The 12,318-nt window shown below is 38.2% G+C and overlaps 1 protein-coding gene across 6 annotated transcripts in view; it reads left to right on the top strand.

Moving 5' to 3' along the window:
* The window catches only part of SUPT3H (SPT3 homolog, SAGA and STAGA complex component), a 410,193-nt gene that overhangs the window by 268,489 nt on the left and 129,386 nt on the right, over positions 1–12,318 (top strand). The gene's annotated exons all lie outside the window — the stretch shown is intronic.

Here is a 12,318-nt window from a genome sequence, read left to right as displayed (position 1 = left end):
TTTGTTCTGCACCAAAATGTATAAGCACGTGTAAGCAAGTGTACTTATAACATGGTCCAATATTTCTTCCTGAATTGCGCTTCGGCCTAATTCTAGGTGAAATATTAGGTTTTGAAGTTGTCCCACATTCTCAGTAGACCTGGTGGGGTCAGTGCCTTATATAACATACTTTTATCTCTGATGTGAATGTGTTCTCTGTATAGCGTTGCAGAATTAGTGGCGCTATAAATAGGTGATGATGATTCAAAATCTTGAATACAAGTAGCCCAACCACTTGAGGAGGGAGCTGGTGAAGATTCTCCCTAACTACATCGATCCCAGAGGAATTTCCCCCATGTCCTGTTAGTGAGTGAGGAGATTGGAGTTTGTCAGATGAGGTTAATTTACAGCTCTCTTTTAAGCCATTAAAAGTCTTCACAAAACTGTGACCATCACTACGTCTTTAAAATAGTCTAGATTAGAGGCATGGGAATGACTAATTACTATAGTTAGAGTGGTCTGGTATGAAGGAGAAGGCAGTCTGCTCTAGTACCTAGTAACAGAAGTCAGCATGTTGGGTAAAAGAAATACTACAGCTGCTAATATATGAGGCGTGAAGACAGAATTTGAGGACCTTACATTTGAACTTACACTGAGGGTTACATTGAACAGAGGGTTCCTATGCGATTTTGTATTTCTTGGGTGGGGAGGTGGTGTGGGCTGTAATAGCAGGTCTGGGTTGGGTACTAAACCCCGATGCTGGTAACCCCGACAAGACTCGCTGCGACATCTCGACTGCGAATCCTCAGCAGCCCAACATATTGTTAATCACAACTGTTTAGTAAAGGGACTTGGAGTAAATGCGATGCATGAACCGGCCGGCAGCACAGAATGACCTGGATGTGGACCCCAACACTAATCTTTCTACACTTAAGGGGGCAATTGAAAGAGGTGTCACCTCTACAATGTTTTTTTGTAAGGCTTACATAATGTAGGCTTAAACTATTGTATAACTGGGATGAGATGAGTACTATGGAACAAATATATGACATAATTCCCAGACAGCAAGACATGTAGGGATAAAGGGAACCAGTATGAACAATGCACTTGTTATGCTTATTGCTGTATGCCATATTTGTACTACTATGTCAGATGCTACAGAATCTGGTGCGGCGTACAAATAAACGACAATGATGATGATAATGCTCGGGACCAGTGATTCCCTTTGCTAGATTGGATGTGTAACTACAGAAGATATGTGATAGGTGAAAAACCAAACAACAAAAATCAAAGTTAAAGCGAGGCAGTGGGCTTGATTTAGAGTTGTACACAAGTACATTTTGCACTACATAATGATGCTGCTTGGTGTAAAATCGACGCACTGTGCTTGTGCTCAATTCGTATCCATATTTACATTTGCTCATATCTTGCAATTGCGGAACTTTGTGCTTGGAGAGATGGATCGAGGAAATAATGTGCCGTGCGTTAAAGGTGTGCAGATATAAGTAAAAAATGCTCCTTTGACTTACACAGATCTTGAAATATGGCAGCTATGAGATGCAAAATGTTACACCTACAGAAACCGGGTGCAAGGTTTGCCCCGGGCGCATCTTTACGCTAGATTTAATGTTGCACGTATCTTTCAGACATGTACGTATATATTTACTGTCAAATCTATGACAAATATATTTCATACAGACTAAAAAAAGACATAGCTAAGATTTGAAGAGGTTTAAAAAGGCACCAATATTCTGGAATACAACTATACTTTCTGAAGCGGGCAAAAGAGCAGAACCAAGAATATCAGAAATTAGATAGGAAATCGAACTCTTGTATATAATCTATAAAAATAAATTTTACTTTTATCCTGCAACATTGAGAGATTTCACCTAAGGTAGGTTGATGTATTTTGTTTGTTCTAAAGGAGCTCCAGATATATATATATATATATATATATATATAGTTTGTGTGTGTGTATATATATATCAAATTAATCTGGTTTTGTTAGAAAAACTCTCAAAGGTTTCTTTCCGCATGATCAAAGAATAAATGTAATAGATTCTGAAAAAAATAGCAAAGATTTAAAATAAAAAAATCAACAATCTTTACACATCTTTTCAGACATGCCGGATTTATGTAGGACATTTTTTTGCAATGCGCATGTTTACTTCAGTCGATTAGAAATTATAAATAATTCTATTTTTATAGAAGGTTTTGTAAATACAAAATCATATCTAACTAGAGGAAAAGCTAGTGGACCAGATGGGTTTCACACTTCATTCTATAAATGGCTATTAGAAAATACAGTAACTTTAAAACTGGAAACAGTTTACAATCTAATACTACCAAATGGTAGTTCTTGATTTCCAGTGATCTTGCCTTTTTCAGTGTTAATTCTAACCTGACTTCCTTACCTACTCAAGACATTAACATAATGGGATATTTTTTTTATATATATATATATATATATATATATATATATATATATAGCGTTAAAACATGAATGCCAACTTGGCTTTGTCAAAGTAATAATACCCTGGATACATCATCAATGGAATGGGCCTTATTAACTGTTGACACCGAGAAAGTCTTTTACACTGGGAACTTTTTTGTATTCATTATCACTATTTTTACATTCAATGTATTTTTTTAAATCTAATTAATGGTATCTGTAAAACCCCACAGACCAAAACGATTATGACCACAAATACCGGCTTGAAAATGTTTCATTTGAATAGGGAAGCTGGTCAGTAATATCACAGGTTGCCTATCTTATTTATCGTAGCTTCATAAACTTTAAGAATAAATTTACAGACAGTTATCTGGATATAAAATATTTTAAAAACAGAATTAACAATGATTGAAGGGTGACCTCCCAAACAACTCGGCTATCTAATAATCCATTGACATTTTGACCTTTAAACCCTGACGGATCTATCCCAACTATATAATTATAACCTCAGTCTGTTCCCCCTCCCCACCGCCATACCACTTGTTTCTGGTTGTTCTGTCTTCACTTCTCCCTTGTTTTGCTTTCTGTGTACCCAAAAGTTGAAAGCTTATCTCTTACAATAAACATTATTGTTGATTAAAAAAAAAAACATATATAAGAGCGAAATTAGGTATGTGGAGGTCACTATCTTTTTTTTAAAAAAAGTACTTTTGTGGATTATATGACACCTCATATATGACACTCATTGATGATTGATTTTTTGACAATTAGTGACTTATTTAAAATTGATAATTTTGTTCAAGCTTATTCAACTTGAGTACAATATTAAATCTTTGTGAATGATAAACATCTTTTTTTTAAGCTTATCTTGGGACCAAAGATAATTTCTAATTGATTAAAATCCAGTTACGTTCTCAAACCTTGGGACTATCAGTGTAGGACTATTCTAACTAGTCTGATGACTACAATTACAGTACTTGTTTTATGAATGCTCTGGGACTAGATTATAAGTCACATGACTTTGTACGGGGGGGGGGGGATATATCCCAGATGTATTCTAAGATCACGTCACTGTGCAGTATTAGTTCTACCTCATGTACTGGAGCCATTGGACTGAATCATGCAGCTCTGTCTGCTTCCATTTCTCCAACAATCTATTCTCAGTACTGTAGAATGTCCAGAATTTTTTTTACAAACTCAGGAATATGTTTAAATCATTAACCATAACCTCTCATTTACGTATCAATTGCCTTGAAAGTTTGTGGTAATCTTGGTTTTGGGCGAATGAAAATCCTTTCTGTTCCACTTTGCCCAGGGCCAGAAACCGTGGCACGGTGTCCAGAACTGACGGTAAACACACACGTCTGACGTCAGTATGGCTTAGACAGGATATGTTTTTGTTGTTGCTGTGGTTTCACTTACAAAGCATTGTACTCTAGCCATGTATGAGAGTTTCATATGAGGAGTGATCACCATGATAGTTCAGTACTGTATCGCTTTCATGCCAGCCTTGGGCTTGTAAAATGCTCTAATGTGCGGTTTAAAATATGTTATTACAGTATCCTACAATAATCAATAGACTTCCAAACCCCTTTATATAACAATGAGTGTCTTCTGATACACTTTATTCTAATCCTTACTGTATTTAGGTCACTCATGTGTCTTCCTTTTCACCAGAACAGCCTTAGTTTTCTTTTCCTGAAATTCAGGCTTACAGCCAGATTAACAGAATTAGTGGGAATGGCTTCGTATGGAGGTATTACTGAATCTGGCACTCACAAGGGACATGACACGACTGTTACAGATTAAGGGGCTGCACTATTGTGTTTGCACATTTGTATTTTGAGTAGGACACGTGTGGCCGGATCACTTAGAAATAGCTTATTGTATACATTTATTAGTGGCGCAGTGCGCCCATCTGTATCTTTGCAAATGTACTGATTTTTGTATTTGAAATATATTAGTTTCTGAAGTACTACGCCATGTTGGAGGAAATTTTTTTTAGTAACATTTTTGAAGAATGGAAATTCCATGTTAAATAAGCTTTTGATTAAAAAGTGAATAGCACATCGTTTTAGCCTGCATGCAACAAAGGAGGTCGTTATCCTTTGTATTCTGTGTTTGTGAGAGAGATAGGGGAACTTTCTGAATAATGAAACAGCAAGTAATTTGGGAAATCACAGAGTGATGTAAACTTAAAGTTCAAATTGCGTTTAATCCAAGCATAGAGAGTATTGCATCCTGATGCTAAACATTGAATGTGATGTCTCAGACTTGGTGGTATCAGGAATGGGCATGGGTTCTGGATTACCCCCTGATAACCTGTGTGGCAGAAACTGTATAAAAAGGTGTCTTTTGTATTTCAACTGTTATATACCATCTGTACTTCTGGATGATCACTTGTACCTCCAACTAGTGTGTAAAGATCCTTAGAAGGACCCTTGTAAGCAATAAACATCACTGCTTCAAGATCCTGCTTTGACATCTATGTTCCTGCTGTAATTCCTGTGACCTACAGATTAGACCTTTCTAATCCGTTATCTGGCTGTTCTGAGGTTGGGACTCAGCATCTACCAACAACGCTCTGCCCCCTACCCTGCAGCTTCGGCCATTGTGAGTGCCCAAGGGGGAACAATCCACAACAAGCCTGATCTGAAGTAAGAGTTCAGGGGTACCAACCCAGATGCCCAGCAAGGGTTTACCCAGAAGGAAGCGGTTCCAGGTGCCAATAAAGCAGTCTGGTGGTGGCAGCACATTGTTTAAAAGGGTGCGCGTTTGGAATAAAGGGACGGTGGCAAGACAGGTCCAGTGGTCCCCAGCAAGAAGACAGGGTGGTATAGGAGGTTCATCATGTCACATCATGTTATATATGCACTCTGCAAAGTGCATACAAGGCTGGGGATCATTCCGGCATCCCTGGGCTGTGGCTGCCGGAGTAATGGTAAAAAATAAAATAAATAAAAACTTGGAGGGACAACTTTCCCACTCTAATATAGAATAATAAGTAATAAACACAATAGGGATTAAATTTATTTTGTTACATCTTTTTATTAAAAAAAAAAGCAGCCAATTGGCCAATCACGCTAGCCACTTGTGATTGGTGAATGCTTGTCCGTGGCTATTCAAAGTCATTCAGCGCCGGGTGCTCAAAGCAGTGCAACTCGTGTAGTGTAATATGTTTGTGTTTTATTACCTCTGGATTATCAAGTAAAAAAAAAAATAAGAATTTGTTTACTTTGCACACAAGCCCCCAGTCTGCAACAACTATTTTAAGGTGGAGTAAGATAAATTCCATTTGAAGCTGGACATTTCAGACAACATCCTGTTTTGACTCGTTGCTGACAGTGGCTAACGTGTGAAAAATAAACAAACTAGTCAAATGTAAAAAGAATATTATTAATATTGTTTATTTGTAAGCAGCCACAAAAATCTGCCGCTCTGTACAGTGGGGAAGTAGAGCATATTACAAAGACATCGAGGACAAGAAGACAAGTGTGGTTTTTGTCTACAGTAACTAAATGACATTATGGAAGGTTTCCAATAGTATTTCTGGTTGTTTCTGAAATTCCTTATAAATCTAAAGTTCTGCGCTGTGTACTGAAAAGTAACACTTAATAAAGATCCTTATTAAGAATTCAACATTGTTGTATTGTTTAGTTGTGTTGTCTAATATTTTTGGGACATTACCAGGTTTTAAAGATTTTGGGACAAAGCCACAAAGGGGCTGATTTAATTTGCTGTGATAAGTAGAGTTTTTTAGGAAAGCGAAAACGTTCCTCTGCTTTGCGCTCACAATTCCCTTAATTGCATACAAGATAACAGCGGATAGAGAGCAAATGTCTGCCCGCAGGATCTTATCCGGAAAGTGTGTTTTTTGACTTGCAAGAAAGATGGATATGAAACTAACAGGTGGGGTAGTGTGCCCTGAATCGTTCGCAAGAAACAGAGAGCCTGGGCTGTTTTCTACTAAACCGAGGAGGTTCAAAAGTGTGTCATAGGCTGGTCAGCACAGGAATGGTGCATTTATGGTATGGGAGAGGTCTACAGAAAACAGCAAGAACTCCACCAGTGATTACCTGTTCTACGCTCGAAAATGTTGGGGATCTTCCCATTGCCCCTGGGCTGTTCCGGGGTAATGAAAAAGATGGAACCCCTGTGGTCCCAATATAATGGTTCAATGTTCCTAAAGCCTCTGTCCATTGTACCAAAGTGAAAAAAAAAAACACCTTTCAGATAAAACACAACCAAAATGCTCATTCACCACTTTTTTCTAATATCGTCTTTCTTTGTTCGTGATCCGTCATGATCCATTGGGAAACTGTTCTGTCTTTTGTAATCCAATAAGCGGGAAATAGCAACCCATTAAAAGCCAATACCTCTGCTTATTACGAAAACCCACCGCTGAATGTCTGTGACGTGGAATGCCAGAAAGCCTCATTAGCTGATCAGCCAATCACAAGTGTTTTCCCACCCAGCTGCTTGTGATTTGCTAGTAGTTAAGGGCAATCCCGGTCAACGCGGATGAGCCATTCAGTGGTAGCTTTTGTAGCATCAGATTTTATGGTGTCTTTTCTCTTGCTTTAGATTACAAAAAAGAATCCTATTGCGACAAAACAAAAAGAGAAGCTTTTATTCTGTTACAGCTGTGAACACGGGGTTTCTGTGATTGGTTCGTTCAGTTACACTTTTTAAAATAAAATGTTTGTGTGTTTTTGGTATTGTGGAGCTGTGTTATAGCAAGCATTTGCAGCCATTGACTGGTAGGGCAGGCTTCCAGACAATGGCTGCCCCCAGTGCATTTCAGCACATGAAGTTCTACAATGCTGGCAGTAGCTCCACAATAGGTTAGGTAAAAACACCCGTGGAAACCATCCAATCAGTGGAGACTCTGCCAACAGACAGCATCTCCTCTGATTGGTCCACATGGTGCAGTGGGTTGCCCCAGTTATAGTTCCTTTCTGTGACAAGCTGGCTGCACTGGGGCAAGGTTATTATAGACGCACGCTTTACCGGGAGCAGCAGCAAAAAAAAAAAAAAAAAAAAGGGTGCTGTATAGGTGTTAGTTCTACCCCTGACCTGCTGATCACCTGATTCATGCATGAAGGGGTGTTTTAAGTGTGTGCCTGTCTCTATTTGTTTATTACTGTAAACTGTTTACATCTATTGTAGCTATTTAACTTGTTAATCCTGTGTAATCTATTATTTTTTAATATTTAGCAATCGACAATCTATTTATCAGTCATATACCTTTTACTTGCTATCATACAGAGTTATTCAGTGTTGTTTATTGCTTATTATATTGAAAACTAATGTAATGGACGTCTTTGTTTTTAGAAGCTCCAGTTAAGTTGCTGATGAACATAAAAATGAGCCTAGCATGGAGGTGCAGTTTTGCTGATTGGCTAGACGCGTTTCACTGTGTGCATTCCTTCCACAGCCCTGGCTCACACAGCTGTATGCATTTTTATGTGTTTTACTACCCTAGCAGCTAATCCTTTAAGTGATTTCCACTGTACTTCCAACACTTGGATGTTGCATTAGTATAAATCTACTAAATGTGGAGTTTAATGCTTTCATATTTCATACAATGGCTCATTTAGGAGCCAGCAAAATGCCGACTCTTTAATTAAAGCAGGATATAGTTTGTATTTTTGTTGCCAATCCCGATTTTGTTAAAATATCTTTGCTACCTACTTGGCTATATTTAAGAAATTTGTATAAAAGTCAACGCAAGGAACATTTCCAAAACCACAGCAACGTAGACCGCCATATTTACTATTGATGAAAAGCACAAGTCATACAGGGCACATTGTGCTATAATTTTCTGCTCTATTCACCCTTACGCCAGTGGCTAATGGACCGCACCAAGGGACAAATGTGGTGACATTTAAGCAATAATCACTCACTAATTCTAATACTAACTCCTCTCTTGCTTCACTGTCTAAGTGGCAGAATTCCAGTTTTAACATATTAAAGTTTTTCAAAGATCAGTTAATTGTTTTGTTTAATGGAGTTCCAACCCTATTTTTCGTTTTTCTCCTTTTTCCCCCCAATGTGAATCCTAAGGAACGCATGTATAACAATATTCTCGTTGCAGGACTTTACCTACATTCTATAGAGATGATCTTGCATAACTAAGTGATCACTAGCGTTGCCATTTTCTCTCTCGCCCCACAGCCCCATTATCAGTGTTATCATTTTCTTTTACAGTAAACTAAACAGGTTATTGTGTTTTATGAGGATTGGTACAACTTCATATGACGCATCCCATGACGTGATTTGGATTCATGAGGTCTGGAAATATGACATAGATTAGGACAAGAGGTGGCAGACTCCTCTCCCTAAATTTCTTTATATCGTATACAGAGATTGAACCTAAAATTCTTTCTAACATGTTAAACCCCCTGATGTTCTAGGGGCAATTAAGAACATGTGGTGCTTTAATAATGTTGCATCTAAAACTACATGTTTGCTCAGCATCTTCTCTAGATTATGTTTTGAAATAGCATTTCACACAAAAACCACTACGAAAAAAAATGTATCTTTATACTGTCTCGGTTATTTGATAGTGGGGCAGCTAGTATAAAGTTACTCTGGTGTTTCATTCCTAAATCTTTAGCCTGTGCTATTAGCAGCAATGATAAAGAGTGTTGTGGTGCTTTGAGGCTTGTTGTTAAACAGACTCACTGATGAATAGATTTTTCGTACAGAGCCTGTTAGCGCATAACATCCTTTTTAGCATTCTATGCCAGCTACTAAATATGGTTGATTGAGCGTATTTGGGTTGTGATCCAACGCTGAATAGTAATCAGTATGGCTGCACATTGTACACCAGACATATTATAGTAAATACTGGATGTACACCCTTGGGGACTTGCTCTTTTTCTGCACGGAGCTCAGAAATTCCATACATTTAGGTTTTATGCTATTAGGCGAAATAATCCATAATGTGTCATTAGCAATATAAATCAAACAAAACGTCTTGGATTTGCTGAAATGGTCTTAAATCTAACTTCTGTGTCATAAAAAATATAAGCGGACTGCTGAGGATCTCGGAGGGGAAAACGTCTCATTATTTCAGGTCTTGTATTTCATTCTGAGATTTATAAACTGTGAAAGATTGCTATATAGAAACAAAAAGACATTTGTGCTTTTAGAACTTTGTAATATATTGTTCAGTGTTACATTAAAGTTCTTTGTGAAGTTCTTGGAAAATAGATGCCTATTGAAATCGTTTTGGCTCTGCAACAAACTGTCACCTATACTGGTGAAGGACTTGCCGTAAATCCAGCTAGGTTATATTGTGTATGTAAGGTGTGGTTGTGATCTGGTTCTCTTATCTTTGTGAACAAAAATATTATACATCAATAAGTATTAAGACATAGTTGTTTAGCTCTTGTTGTTCAATACAGTGTCCCTGCAATAATCTGTCAAAACTCTAGTATTATATTAGTAACTTTGTTGCAACAATGTTGCAGATTTCACTCCCTGTTGATATTATGATTCACAACCTGCTCACCTGACTCACACAGGCGAGAACAGTCATCGATGCTTAAGTGCATGGAGTCATATTGAGTGATAGCTACATGCACTCTCTTTGTCGTTATGTGAAATAAGCGCGTTAAATGAGTCAATCTGCAGAAAAAACAACCTTCATGTTGTTGTTGTTGTTATCATTATTAACATTTATTTATATAGCACCTTCATATTCCATAGTACTTTACAAACGAGAACAAGCAAAGTAATAAAACAAGACTGAGACTTAACAGACAGACAAAGCAGTAAGTGGGCCCTGCCCGCAAGCTTACAAGTTATAGGACAATAGGCATTTGATACATGAGATATTGGTTCTGCCAGATTTAACTTGGAAAAGTTCTAAGTGGGGCAATGTGATCCAGTTACAAAGGAATTTGGTCAGAGTGTTGTTAGGGTATGGAAAGAGAATATGTGTAAGTTTTGTGTGAACTGTGTAGAGCGGTCGGTAGTTGGGTAGAGTAGCCTAAGCAGGTTAAGAGGGTACTTCAGGAATTGTATATGTTTGCCCGACGGGGTGAGTTTTCAGGGAATGTTTGGAAGCTAGAGGAAGGTCCACAGTGGGTGCAGTCCGAAAAGAGTCCTGTAGCCAGGAATGGGAGCAGGTAATGGATGAGAGATGAAGATTTTGGAAGGGTCGAGTCAGGGGATATTTGGAAATAAGTGAGATGTATGTTGGTGCAATTTTGTTTATGGCCTTGTATGTTAGTAGAAGTATTTTATATTGGATTCTGTCACATACAGGCAACCAATGTTGTGGTCGACAGAGCTTCTCAGCAGTAGAAGAATGTTTTACGAGTGAAATCGGTGTACCTTTCAAAATAGATTCTGAGGTGAAAGTCTGGTAGTGGAACTCCAGTAAGGAGACAAGTGCAATAGTCAGTGCGGGAGAGGAGTACATGAGTTAAAGTTTTTGCAGAGTCTTGATGTGAGATACGTTTTGGAAATGTTTCTTATATGTGGGCAACAGGATATGGATACAGATTGGATGTGAGTCAAGGCTGACAACTAACGAGCTTGAAGGGTATAGTTTATTGGCATGTTGTCAACAGAAACAGAGATGTAGGTAGGTAGGTTCTGTTGACTGGTGGGAATGTAATTAGCTTGGTTTTTGAAAGATTGAGTTTGAGGTGGCGAGAGGAAATCCAAGCTGAAATGTCAAATAGACAGTCTGTAACGTGGACCAGCACACATGGTGAGAGATCCATAGAGGACACAGAGAGATACATTTTGTGTTTCATCTTCATAGAGATGATACCCAAATCTAAAGGAGCTTATTAGTTTTCCAATACAAATGGTTAGATAGAGAAAAAACAGAGGGACTAGGACTGAGTCATGTGGTAATCAAACTGAAAGAAGAAGTGGAGAGGAGGTGAAGAAGAAATGAAAACTAAAAGAGTGATTAGATAGATAGGATGAGAACCAGGATAGGACAGGGTCATGAAGACTTGGGGATTAGAGCGTTTGAATGAGAAGTGTCTGGTCATCAGTGTCATATGCAGCAGAGAGATTCAGGAGAATTAAAAGTGAGTAATTGAGTGATCAAATCATTTACCGCCTTCTGTGCAGTCTCTGTGGAGTGATGGGAATGAAAGCCTGATTGAATTTAACCACTCAATATAATAATGAGTCCAATGAAATATAAAAAATCAATGCAAAAATGTGTAATTCATAAGTCCTGCACAGCAAAATCCCTGAATAGGATAAAAAAACTGATAGTTATCTGTGATTACAGTTTATTCAGAGGCATATAATTAATTTAGTCCCCTGCTTTCCAATTAATGTCCATAATTACACCAATCAAAATGCAGAACTCTCTAGAAATCAACTGGATTAAATTAATACAAAGTCCCATATATACCAACAACAGAAACAAAATGTCTTGGAATGTGATGTGTTCAAACGTTATTTAAAATGTTTCTACGGTGTTGAAGAAACCGAACTTTCAGAAAGTGTTTAGTCCCTTCTATATATAGGAGGTTACAACTACACTATATCGGGTATATAATGTAACTTATATTTAAATGTTATTTCAAAATCAAACAATTATGTCAGACGCCATCCCTGCTCTGCGCTTCAGTTTGAGTGATGGACACCTTCCTCTCTTCTCAGCCGACGCACCAGTTGCCCAGCGCTAGGACACTCCTTCCGGCTGTCTTCAACGTACTCCGGTGCCCAGCATCAGTACTACTGTCTCTTCTGGACTTATCTCTGCGCAGCCCGTTGCTAGGCAACGGGAAGCAGGCCGTATAACGAAAGCGGTGATATATAAACCCTTCTCTGACACCTCCCCAGTGCCTGAGTATTCATTGCCAGAGCTTGGGTTCCTGTGGATATGTCTTCTGGACTCATTG

Source organism: Mixophyes fleayi, chromosome 3 (assembly GCF_038048845.1).
Source record: "Mixophyes fleayi isolate aMixFle1 chromosome 3, aMixFle1.hap1, whole genome shotgun sequence".
Lineage (NCBI taxonomy): Eukaryota > Metazoa > Chordata > Amphibia > Anura > Limnodynastidae > Mixophyes > Mixophyes fleayi.
This window is presented reverse-complemented; position numbering and strand designations above follow the sequence as displayed.